This window comes from Propithecus coquereli, unplaced genomic scaffold (genome assembly GCF_000956105.1).
Source record: "Propithecus coquereli isolate 6110/MARCELLA unplaced genomic scaffold, Pcoq_1.0 Scaffold13, whole genome shotgun sequence".
NCBI classification, from domain to species: Eukaryota; Metazoa; Chordata; class Mammalia; order Primates; family Indriidae; genus Propithecus; species Propithecus coquereli.
The window spans coordinates 5,049,113-5,063,324 of NW_012137191.1; positions in this window are offsets into that span (position 1 = coordinate 5,049,113).

Here is a 14,212-nt window from a genome sequence, read left to right on the forward strand (position 1 = left end):
ACAGTCAATAAATGTGAGCCATTATTATCTGCACCTACCGAAATTTCTATAATAGTATTCTCTGACTATATTTCATAGTTATGTTGTCTCTTTAAATTACTCCCTTTTGCAAGCAATTTTTATTTTCCTCTGCTATTATTAAAGAGTGAATTCTTAATACAAACAGTCAATAAATGTGAAACTCATGCATTAAAGTTACGTTTCTGCCATGTACACCAGGAGCTCCATTTTCCTATTTCAGTCTAAAATACATAAAATAGATACATTATTTTTTAAAAATGCATATTTCCCCTTTTTTACAACTATGCTGACTTTATGGAGCTTTTCTTTTTTTATGTGCATGCTTTATTCTATTTGGCACCAGACAAGAAAATATTACTTCCATTTTTATAAGTGAAAAGATTCAATTTCTCAAGATACAAGTTCTATATAGTCAAATAAATGAAGTCTAGGGGACTTATAAAATCTCTACAAATGCTCCAATTCTGTATTGTTCTGTGTCTTTGGCCACTGAGCCTGAATAAATATTTAAAGGATTCTCCTCCAAATGGAATATGGGATTTAATGTAGCAGTTGTTACATAATTGTATGTATTAACATATTGCTATATACCTACTCATATAGTTTTTAGATGCACATAGTTATTCTCTAATCAGTGAATGTATTTTATGTTTATTTCCCCAATAAGATGGTAGATCCCTGAGTTCAAAAAGCCATGTCTCATGCTTCTTTCTCTTAGAGAACCTGATGCAGTGTTGAATGGTAGAAAGTGGATCAATGCAAAATTGAAATACCCTATGCTCAACCCCTGATTCTGCTGCTTGTTACTCTCAGGTTCTTAGACCATAAAACAGGAATGCATATCTATTGCACAGGGCTGTTGAGATGATGTATGTGAAATAGCTTTGTGAACTTTAAAGTTCTGTACAAATATTTGGTTGATCCTCAAAGGGTGAACACCGGTCAGCTACATGAAAGCTCTGGACAAGGAGAAGAGAGGAATCCACACAGCACATGAAAGACAGGAAAGGGACCAACCTCAGCTCTCAGGCCTCAGTGTTTTCTGGCTGGTTCTTTCAAAGCTAAGTCATTCTCCGATGTTCATGCTGCTCCTCTGGCCTCTGTTTGAAATAACAACTCTTTGTCTTCATGGGCCAAAGCTATTGGCAGTTTACTGCTGGTCAGTCTTCTCAGAAAGGTTTCCTCCCAGAAAGAAACCTTTGGACTCAACAATTTGCAACCATCTGTGACTCCTTGCCTCTCTTTGTCCTCATGCATATGCAATGCTGTTGCTCATTTGTATAGTGTTCATAGCCATTTCAACCCATCCATGCTCACAGTCATCCCTCACACAGAGGATGGGAGAGACTCCAGATGATCAGAAATAGGCCAGTGTCTTCCCAAAGAAGGAGATAGAAAGGTTCATAAGCAATAGTTTGGTGACTTTAATTTTAACCCCACCTTACAGTTCTGGAATTTATTATTAAAAAATGTGTTAGTCACCACCAAAAAGGAGATGTGATCTCATTTGCTTCCTACATTACTAGGTTGGCAGTATGTAAAATGCTATAGGTACTGTGTGTGTGAACTCAGTATTTGGCAGGATTCATTCCCTCTAATCACAAGAATTAAACATCTACTGTGTGTTTGGGGGGATACAGAGGTAAATACTATACATTCTTCATGTTTCATAGGCTCACATTCATGTTCATAGTCTAATGAAAGAGCTAGCTACATAATCTGTAACATGGAACAGATGAATACAATATGATAAGTACAGTTACAAATTGACATGCACTACTACAGGCACCCAGGAAAGGAACAGCTTACACTTCTGAGGCCAGGAGATCAGGGAAGACTTTGCAGTAGAGGGCATGCCTAGAGAAAAGTAACAATTTGTCAGAGAATCGATGTTGATGGGGACAGGGTATTCCAGCCAGAGGGTACAGCATGACCAAAGGCAGGGAAACATCCTGGCGTGTGCATATGAACTACAAGCAGTTTAGTGTTCTAAGATTGCACAATTCCCACAGGGGGTGACAGGTTTGGAGGGCAGGAAAGGGCTTACTTCTCTCGTGGAATCAAAATGGAAAGACATTGGCTATAAGTGAAGAATATAGAATGGATTAATAACTGGTGGAAAATCTCTGCCCAAGATGCTGATTAATGGTAAGGAGAGGGAAATATATGAGGATATGCTACAGAATAGTTTTTAGCTCTATTAATTTTCACATTGAATCAATAATTATTTCCTAAGCACCTAACATGTACTAGACCCTGAGATTAAAATGGCATTGAGAAATAATCCTTGCCCTCAAGGATTTTGCAAGTCTACAGAGAAACCTGTTCAACATAGTTTTGTTGGTGATTTGAATTGAACCAATGAATGCAATAAAGTAAAACAGGAAGAAGTCATTTGTATTAGAGAGTAGAACCATCATCCTCACATGTCCTGATGGGCTGCATTGACAGCCTGACTCTAATCAGGCACTTAATAATAACATGTATTGGCTATTTCTGACAAATGGAGTACCAGTTTCAACCTAGAATGTACTCTTTCCACCAAAGTATTAGAGCCTAGAGAACTGTTCTATTCTTACAGCAAGAGACAAACACAGGAACGACAATCATATAGCACTTACAGAAGAACTGAAAGCTATAATAGTAGATGATATAATGAGCAAAAGAAAATATGCCAGGGTAAAATTCTTCTTATCAATTTATATCCCATAATGCAGCATAAGAATGCTGGCCATCCACCTAAACCAGAAAATATAGTACGACTTTTAGTTTACTCAATCTGCATAGCAGAATGAATTCAGCCGTTTTAGTCCCTGGAGAAACTCTGCTAAATAATAATAAAATGCTAAACCAGGGAAAAGGAAAGAGTGGGGACTGCTCTTTCTCTTTTTAAGCCTTCAAGAGCCATTTGATATTTACATTTGTATATACATGATATTAAAATGAAAACGAAGTTATAAAAGAGCATATAAGACTATGTCCAGTTACATTGTATTCTGTCTTCCCATATTTCTTCTCTTCCCATACCTAATATAGGGGGTTGATAGGATTCCTTTCACAGGCCGTTGGTAAGCAGTAGATTGGATGCCCAGGCCAAATAAGGTTGTTTTTCTCTCATTTTAATTACAAAGTGCAATGATTACTATTTACTATAAATTAAATCTAATCATTAATATTAGAATTTAACTACTATTAAATTTTTAAAAAACCTCCAATATTTACATCTATATATACATACATAAACCTCTGTGTGTATATTTGTACATTTGCATATATTTAACATTGTGCATTTTACTCTGATGGAGATGCTGTGGGTAAGGTACTGGAATCTAATATTTAACACAGCCCTCCGGTTATTTCTGGGCAGGTGGTCTGTATTACTCATTGGAAGAAATATTGCTTAGGAATTATACCCTAAAGGTGAACTTGTTCCAAGATGAGTCAATAGCATGAATTTTTAGTTATCTATGTGTGCATTAATTTATTTATTATTGAAGCATATATAATGCATAATAAAATGCACAAATCTTAAATTTATAGGTCAATCAATTTTGATAATTATGTAGCACCATAAAACTACCACTAAATAAAAATATAGACTATTTTACATCACCCAAGAAAATTCCAGTGTGTTCCTTTTCAGTCAGCTCATCCAACAGCCACCACCACCACCATTCCCTAACTTTTTTTTTTTCTTTTATTTTCCACTCCAAGTTACCAACTGAAACTCTCTGACTTTTATCAGCACAGATTAATTTTTCCTGTTCTTGGGCATAACATAAATGGAATCATAGTTTGTATTCTTTTTCGTCTGGCTTTTTAGTGTTTTCAGATTGATTCATGTTGTGGCAAGCAGCTGTAGTGTTCACTTTTATTTTTAATTATTACCACAATTTGCTTATCCATTCTCTTGTTGATCAACATTTGGGTTGTTTCTAGTTTTGGGTTACTGTGAACAAGGCTGCTATAAACATTCTTGATTCCCATTGAGTAAATACCTAGATGTAGAATATCTGGGTCATAGGATAGATAAGTATTTAACTTTATAAGAAAATGATGAAGAGTATTCCAAAGTGGGTTGTACCATTATAATCCATCAGCAATATATGAGTGTTCCAGGTACTCCAAATCCTCACCAGTATTATTTACTGTTAGTCATCTTAGTCAGCTTAGGCTATAATAATATACAATAGACGAGGTGGTTTAAATAACAGATATTTAATTTCTTATAGTTCTGGAGCCTGGGAAGTCCAAGGTCAGGATTTCAGCATGGTGGGGTTCTTGATCAGGGCCCCCCTCCTGGCTTGCAGATGGCCACCTTCTCACATGGCTGAGAGAGAGCTCTGGTCTCTCTTCCTCTTCTTATAAAGCCACTTGATTACAGTGACTTTTATTAATAGTAAGTCTTAAAATTAGTAGCATATATCTTCTACTGTGTTCTTTCTTGTACATTCATATCAATATTTTAAAATTTTTTTAAATTTCTACAAAAAATTCTAGTGGGATTTTTTGTTGGAATTTTTATTTAATCTTGAGATTATTTTGTGAGGAAATAAATCCCATCATGGGGGCCTCGCCCCATAACCTCATCTAACTCCAATTACCTCCCAATGGTCCTACCTCCAATTTCTATCACCTTGGGTATTAGGGCTCCAACATATGAATTTAGGAAGAACCCTAAACACTCAGTCCATACATCAATCTTTTTTATTTTAACAGTTATAGTAGGTGTGACATTGTGACACTGTGATTTAATTTGTATTTACCTGATGGCTAATGATGTTAGGCACCTTTTAATATGACTGTTGGTCATTATTTTCTTTTCTTTTATCCTTTCAAGGTTTTTGCACATTTTTTAAATTGGGCATCTTGTATTTTTATCACTGATTTATAGGAGTTCTTTATATATTTTGTAAAAAGCTTGTGCTAAATATTTTACAAATATATCTCCCAATCTGTGGTTTATAAATTCATTTCTTAATTATTCTTTTCATGAGCAGAAATATTAACTTTTGATGAAATCCAATTTGTCAATTATTTTATAGTTACCTTTTTTCTTCGTGTGTTTATATAGCCTATCTAATAAATTTTTGCCAACTCCAAGGTTACAAATATATTCACCTTTTTATTTCCTCTTAGAAGCTTTGAAGTTTTGATTTTTAAATTAATTCTATGAGCCCTCTTAACTTTCTGTATATGAAATGATATATGGATAGATGTTCACTCCTCTCTCCCACACCATAAAGATAGCAAGTTGTTCCAGTGCCTTTTACTGAAAAGACTTTTTGTTCTCTATTGAATTAACCTGGTGCTTTTGATGATAATCAAGACAGAACATATATGTGTTATAAAAGGGTTTGCATAAGATTGATATTATATTTCCTTAAATGTGATAGAATTCACCAGAAGCTTTTGAACTTAGAGTTTTCGTAAGAAACTTTCTTAGGAAAGTTTTTATTGTGAATTAAAGTAGATCTATTCAGATTTTCTATTTATTTTCATATCTGTTTTGTTACATTATACTTTTAAAGAAATTTGTCCATTTCATGTAAGTTTATTACTGTAATGTTTTTAATAATATCTTCTAATTATATCTTTAATATTTGTAGGATCAATAGTGCTGTTGCCTTTTTCATTCCTGTTGTTGGTAACTGTGTTTCCTTGATCAGTCTTTATAGGGGTTCTTAGTTGTATAACATTTCCAAAAAAAGCAAATTTGAGCTTTGTTGGTTTTGTCGGTCTGCTTTCTATTTTGTTGATTTCTACTCTGATGTTTATTTCCTTTCCCCTACATCCTTGAGATTAATTTGCTTTTCCCTTTCAGTTTCTTAAAGGTCTTACATTGCTCACAGTTTCTTAAAATGTAAGCTTAGAAAAATGTTCTGTAAGCATTGATTAGGCGCACTTCATAGATTCCAATATATCATTCAGTTCAAAATACATTCTAAATTCCTTGCAATTTATTTTGTAACCCATGGTTATAAAATAGAGGTGTATTGCTTAATTTCCATAATTTGAATATTTTCTAGATATCTTTTTTTTGGTTTCTAGTTAAACTCCTTTGAGAAACATATTCTGTATGATTTCAATCTTTTGAAATGTATTATGACCTGTTTAATGGTCTATCTCAGTGAATGTTTCATGAATACTTCAAAAAGAGTGTATTCTGTGGTTATTGAATGTAGCACCCTATAAAAGTCAATTAGGTCATTGTTGGTTAATGATGTTCAAATCTGCTGTAGATGTACTCATTGTCCATTCCATTTGTTCTATCAATTATTCATACTGAGTATGAAAACCCCAACTATGTGAATTTGCCTGTCTTCCTTTACTTTGGCCACTTTTTAAAAAATCAAATAATTTGATCTGTTTTTAGGTGTATGTAAATTTACAATTGTTAGAAAACAATTGAGAGAATACTCTTAAATCAAATTTCTATAATCATGAGGTATTCTCATTTAAGCAATAATAAAAGATAAAATCTGATAATACCTCTTGTTTTGAATTTTATTTTGTCAGATATTAATATACCTAAACCAGCTTTCAAATGTTTACCGTTTGCATAGCATGTCTTTTCCACCATTTTACTTTCATCATGTCTGAGTCTACATAATTAAAATGCATTTCTTGTAAGCGGAGTACAGTTGGGTCAGACTTTTATATGCAGTCTAACCATCTCTGTCTTTTCAATGGATGATTGAAGTGGTTTTATTTAATGTAATGATTGATAGAGTTGAGTTTAAGTCTAAAAATTTACTTCTTTTCTATTTGTCCCTTTCTGTTATTTTTCTGTTCCGATTTTCTGCTTTATTTTTGATCAATTAAATATTATTTATTCCATTTTATCTTCTCTATTGACTTCCTAGCTTTACCTCTTTGTATTTTTTCCCAGTATTTTAGAGATTAAATATGTATATATATATCACCGTGTACCTCTAATAATTATCCTACTTTTGAATAATGCAAGAACTTTATAAGGGTATAATTCTATTTACTTCCCCCACTGGCCCTTTGCTCTATTGTGTTATATATTTTAGATCTACATGTTATAAGCCTAATATTATTTTTTCTTTAAAGAATCAATAATTCTTTAAAGCAATTAAGTGTATACCCCAAAATAATAAAGATATTAAAAATGGTCTTCTAAATTTACTCACATATTTACACTTTCCAGTGCTCTTCATTGCTCCCTGTAAATCCATTCTTCCATTTGCTATCATTTGCCTTCTGCCGAAAGGCTTTTAACGTAGGGCTGCTAGAGCTGGACTCAGCTTTTGTATGCCAGAATATGTCTTGTGTTGACGGATTTTTCACTGGGTATAGAATACTAACTTAATGGCTTTCTGTTGAGCGCTTTAAAGATTTCATTTCATTGTTGCCTGGTCTTCATTATTTTTAATGAACAGCTAGCCACAATTCCTATTGTTATTCTCCTAATTGCAATGTCGCTTTCTTCTCTGGATCATTATCAGCAGTTTGAGAAATGTCTACATTGGATTGTCTTTGTATTTATACTGTTTGGAGTTGGACTGAAGTTTATGAATCTCTAGGTTGATCTGTTTCATCAATTTTAGAAAATCTTTGACTTTTTTTCTCTTCAAATATTTATTCTGGGTGATTCATTCTTTCCTTTCCTTCTTGGTCTCCAACTGTACAATGTTAGACTGTTTGATATGGTCCCGGAAGACTTAGGTAAAATTTTCTATTTTCCCTTTTTTTTTTCTCTTTTAGATTCAATTTAGATAAGTTCCATGGACCTATTTTTAAGTTTACTAATTTATTTCTCTTCTCTGTCCAGTCTCTGCTTAATCACATCCAGTGAATTCCTCAATTCTGGGATTGCACTTTTTCAGTGCTTGAATTTCCATTTGGTTTTCTTTTTATAGATTTCATTTCTCTGCTGAAACTCTCATCCCGGTCTATTCCCTCATGTTGCCTATCTTCTCCACTAGACCTTTTCATATATTCATTGCAGTTTTATTAAAGCTCCTGTCTGTTAATTCCAACATCTAACTGGGTCATCTGTGGTTTGCTTCTAGGGAATATTTTTTTCTCTTTTGAGTCACATTTTCCTGCTTCATGTCTCATAGTCTTTCATCATATCTCAGACTTTGTGTGAAAACAAACATTGGAGACTGAATTACATAATATTAATCTCCAGAGAATGGCATCCCTTCCTTTATCAGGCTTTCATGATAGGCATTGAGATAATCTAATCATTAATTAAGTTGGTCTGGGTGTTATTATGGCTTTAGTTAAATTCAGCTTGTCTCTGGGTTCAAGTTTTGAGGATGAGATCCACAGCTCTTGAGATCTATGCACCAGCAAGATTCTGGAGATTCCTCTACACTTTATAGCCCATCTATCAACATTCTGACCTGTTAGAGATCTCTTTATAGTCTGCTTTATAATCCAACAGATAGCTTTGATGTTTCTAGAAAGTTTTCTTTGCACCTCTGCCTTTCCCTCCCCCACTTTCTTTCTGTACCTCAGGAGATCTCTCTACACCCATCCACAGTTTGCCATGTTCCATTTGGTGAAGGACTGCTGCACCTCCAGGATGAAGGTGGGATCTATCTCAGTTCTCTTGTCCTAACCTGGTCTTCAGTGGGCCCCTTCCATGTACCCAGTGAAGACCTTATGTAGCTCCTGGGGAGATCTGCCTTAGCTTTCCTTCTCTGCCCTCACTCTTTGATGGGCTTCTGCCAAGAAATCAGTAAAAGCTCTGTATATTTGGGGGAATTTCTCTAAGCTCTGCTCCCCTGGTCTAAGCCTTTTTCAGACCACTGTCACTTGATAAAGGCCCCAGGCATCTTGGAGGTACTTTCTCAGCCTTCTTACCCTGCCCCTAGCCTCTGATATGCTGCCATTGCACACCATGTGAAGGCACCGTAGGAAAAATTTGATAGATGGATGTAGATTCACTCTGTGACTATTACTTCTTGGGATTCTATTCATCATGTCAATACATATGTGACCATGAATAGTTTGTTTAAAATTTTCCTGGTTTCTCTTTCCCTCAAGCTGTGCCAGGTTTGCTGGTTCTCTTGCTATGCCATTGGGAGATCTCTTCTCTCCTTCAAAGAACCCATCCCTTTCTCAGCTCTCTGATGAGTTTCACAAAATTATGGTACTATAACTTATCTGACTTGTTTTTGTTAGGGTAGGAATAAGCCTCTTGTGACTTTCTATATCCTAACTGAAAGTTAGCAGCTGGTCTATAAGAAATGGCTAGAAATGCCATTCGAAAATTGAAGCAATTGCCTGGAGAAGTTTCCAAGTTGTTTATGTGAGACTAAATATTGTTTCAGCTACTGTAATACATAAACTACCCCCCAAAACACCATCATTTCAAATGAGCTCCCATAATCATGTCATATAGATTGCAAAAAAGTTCATAACTACATGGGAAAACCAGGAAATTCTATAAATAAGGACTTCATTGAGAACTTATCCCCAAAGACAGGTAGCCGACATGTCCATGAAGACTGGGCCAATTCACAGGAATCAGAATTTTCCTCTCTCCACCATTTATTTTCTAGGTATAAGAACCAAAATACCACTATCCACGTATCCATTCAGTAACAAGATGTGTCCATGGGGTCAAACCAAGGGTTTATGGGGCAAAGTTTAGATCCTAACCACACTGCTTGGTATGTTTCCAAAGGAGGGGAAATTAGTATATCAAAAAGATATCTGCACTCCCATGTTTATCACAGCACAATGCACAACAGTCAAGATTTGGAGTCAATCTAAGTGTCCATCAACAGATGAATGGATAAAGAAATTATGGTTCATATACGTAATGAAGTATTACATAGCCACACACACAAAAAATGAAATCGTGCCATTTGCAACAACATGGATGGAACTGGAGAACATTATTTTAAGTGAAATAAGCCAAGCACAGAAAGACAAATCTTGCATGTTCTTACTCATATGTGGGAGCTAAATATTAAAAACAATTGATCTCAGGAGACAGACAGGAGAATGATGGTTACCAGAGGCTGGGAAGGGGACCAGGGAGGAAGGGTTGATAAAGTGGAGATGGTTAATGGGTGCAAATATACAGTTAGATAGCATGAACAATATTGGATAGCACAGCAAAGTGACTATAATCAATGATAAGTTAAGGTATACTTTAAAATAAATAGAAGAGTGGAATTGGAATGTTCCTAACACAAAGAAATGATAAACGCCTTAAGTGATGGATATCCCAATTACACTGATTTGATTAATCCACATTGTATGACTATATCAAAATATTGTGTATACCCTATAAAGATACACGACTATTATGTAGCCAAAATAATTGAAAATAAAAATAAATAAAAAGAAGATCTTCCAGAGCACAATAGGTCTCTGGGTAGATGGATGAAGATCTCTTGGCTTTATCTTTGTCTTTAAAATGGAAATAATAATAGTAATATCTGTCTCATAGGGTTGTATAAGTGTTACATATAGACAACTCCAGTAAACACTTGAAATGGTCATTAACTCAAGATTACATTATTAACTTTACCCAAGCTAGAAGATATTGGAGCCAGGATTGGAATCCAGCTCAATCTTATTCTTTATTCCTAAAGTTCCACACTAATTTTAGAGACAAAGAAAAAGAACCTTGAAGGTAAACTGAATTACCCAAAATGATGCAGGAGGTAAATGCCAAAGCCAGAATTCAAATCCAGTGCTTTTTAGTGTCTGTAATATATTGTCTCCCAGTCTAAGTTCCATTGTGATAAAATGGTGGGAAATGCAGATAAAAATTAGAAACAAAGCAGAACATGATCAGAATAAGTACATCAAGTAAGTATGAGGAAGTAAGTTCCTGAGGACTTGCTAAGATGCTGCATAGAAACCTGTTATTGGTTGCTACTTATTTTATTATTGACCAAATATTTATGATAAATTAGTGTGTGCCATGCTCTATGCTAGAGGTAACAATGTAATATTGAACAAAACATAATCACACCTTCAAAGACCATACTCTCTGGCAAGGGACACAAACTATTCCACTGGCTATTAAAGTAAAATATAAATTGGGTTGCACCAAAAGAGCTCAGTAAGATTTATTGACTTGATGTGAGTTTTTAAACTGTAACTTGACTTAAACTGAATGATTTAAACTGAGTAACTGCTTACATTTAGTTCTGTAAGAATTTGGTCTCAGTACAGCTAACTCTCAATAAGATATGCAAGATAGAAGTATAAATTTCTAAAATACTTCAATTATTAAGTTTTACTTCCTTCTCCTCCAAACTATAACAAACACTGCTGAAAAGCAACTATGTGCAGGACAGGTAAAATATGTTCACTAATTTAATTAAGTAATTAATTTTTATTTCAAAATATTAAGGGGGCATACATGTTTTTGTTATATGGCTTGAGTCAGGGTTATAAATGTGCCCATCGCCTGAATTAACTTAATTAACTTAACAACCCTATGAGGAGGGTATCACTATTATCTCCACTTAGAGATAAGGAAAGAAAGTATAGAAAAATTAAGTAGTTTGCACAGAGATAGTAAGAGACAGGGCTGGGATTTAAAACAAACTTAAAAATAACTTGCCCTTAACCATTGACCATTCTACTTTTAAACAGCCAACTATTTCCCGGGGATATGATTCTCAGTTACGTCAAAAATAGTTGCAATTGGAGACACCCTTCTCCTTAAACCATTCTAATTGAATGGTTTTTGTTATGTTCTTTTTCTATTAATATTGTTCATTTTTGATCCCTCCTTCTCTTAATTACACTTGTTAGAGGCAAGTAAATTTTATTAGTTTTTTCAAATAATGAATTTTTGTATTTGTTAATCATTTGCAGTGTATTTTATTTTGTTTAATTAATTTTTCTCTCATCTTTTTTATTTTCTTTGTGTTACTTCCCTACTCCCTCTGGGATTTCTCTGTTTTTCTTTTTCTAATTTTTGGTGTTAAATGTTTAGCTCCTCCATGCTTTTCCTTTTGGAAAAAGATAAACATACTACTTTAGTTATTACTTGGATATGATGCCAAAAGCACAAGCAATAAAAGCAAAAATAGGCAAAGAGGACCACATCAAACTTAAAAATTTTGTTTATAAAAAACACAATCAAAAAAATGAAAAAGCAACCTACAGAATGGGGAAATATTTGTAAACCCTTTATTGGATAAGGGGCTAATATCCAGAATATACAAAAAACTCTTACAACTCGGGGGAGGAAAATGGCGGATTAGGGGTGACCTCCTGGCTCTCTGCTCCCAGAGTGGGAGGTGAAGAACACGGACACCCACATGCGAGTGACGCGCTCTCCCACAGGATCAGCTTCGTGAACCTACAGAGAAGCAGCGAGGGACAAGCAGTGCTGCGGGAAAAATAAGGTGAACTGGAGAAGTGCCCGCATATACCGGAGAGTGCGGGTCAAACAGGGGGGAGAGCAGCGCAGGACGGCCGCGCCCGGCGGAGGGCTGGCCCGGGCAGTGAGATTAGACTGACAGGATGACAACTCTTCCTTTACCAAACCCCACTCCCACGGAGGCAGGGAAGTGCCAGAAGTCAGTGCGAAGTGGTAGCAAAGACCGACAAGCGGTGGGGCGCCGAGACAGGAGCAGGGTCCATTTTGAATGCGCCAGAGCACGGCGCTGGGTCAGCATCGGAGGGGAGAGACTGGCCCGAGCAGGTGCTTCCCGGATTGGACGCTGCCCGAGCCCACAGGGGAGAGTTTGGAGGCAGCTTCTTGCCACAGGAAACCGCCAGGACTAGATCGGGGGAGGGGAACTCCATAAAAGAGGCTCTGCCTGTGGAAATCGCTGAAAGTTCTGCGGGCGCTGGGAGGGACACAGCACAGAGTCCTCCCGCGGATCCGTCCAGAGTCACCATGTGTGGGGGGGACGGTGAGCTCAGCGGGCGGCTCTGGGAGGCAGCTCAAGGAGCGACAACGGCGGACCCCGGCTCCGGATGCCCTCCCGGTGCAGTTGCCTCCAGCGCTGACTAGCAGCGGGTGGGCAGTCGCCATTCGGGGAGCCCAGAGCCTGCGACCGACGCGATTTGTTGCCTGGGCATTGGCCTTAGTCATAGCTGCTGCCTCTGCGGCAGAGCTGGTCGCATCCTACGAGGAGAGTAGCGCGCGCAGCCACTTTTTCTCCCAAATCTGCAGACAGTCTGTCCCAGCCATGGACTCAAGCTCTGCCTCTGAAAGGGTGAAAAAGGGAGAAAGAGCCATATTTCTGCCAAGTTTCCAGTCAGTCTCCGGTGGCCCTGTTCCATTCAGTCGCTGGCGCTGTCCGCAAGTGTGACAGGGAACTGAGGGCGAACTGAGGGAGAAAGCTTGTAGAACTGTAATCCGGGACACAAAACCATCCCGTATGCCAGGTGACTCAACCCCCCCCACCTGCTCAGGCATCGCGCTAAAGGGACTGCCTCCGCCACTAGGCGGAGTAAAGGGGTCGCTTTTTTTTTCTCTATTTTTTCCTATTTCTTTTTTTTCTATATACATATTTCTCTTAATTCGTACTTTTTGTTTTTTTGTGTGTATATATATATATATACACACACACACAAACACACACACACATTTTTCCTCTTTCCTTGTCCTTCCTTTCTTTTTCCTTTTTACTCTCTTTCTGCGAGTCTGTATGTGTGTGGGTGTACATCTGAAACCCACGACCACAGCAGCCCGATTGTTGAATCTCCACAGTGGGGCTATTTTGTACCAAAGAGACAGCACACACCCCTAAGAGTGTCTAGTGACCAAGGAGGCTGCTCTTCAAGCTGAGACATGTGGTCAACTCTCTACTGCGACTTGGTAGTTGGAGCAGCCGGCCAATGAACAGACTCCACTACGGCAAGGGCCGAGAAGAGAGTGAAAGAGGCTGTTTTCCCAGCGGGGTCCTGTAGCCTCATTTTCGCGGTGACTTGGTAATCAGCGCCTCCTCCCAAAGAATTAGTTCCCCACCCCTGGTAGTGCAGAGGAACAAGGGAAGCTGTTCTCTGGACTGTGAACCTGTAGGGGTGGTGGATGACCCTTGACTAAGATCTGACCACTGATATTGCGCACGAAAGGGACTGATCCCACATCTGCTGGGGTGGAATAGCAGGACAGGCTGCTTTCTGGTCTGGGTCCTTCAGGGGCATTAGGCAGGGCTTCTCTAGCAGCCCTGAAGTGTGTATCTACTTCTTACCAGCTAGACAACACTGCCCATGAAGGGGT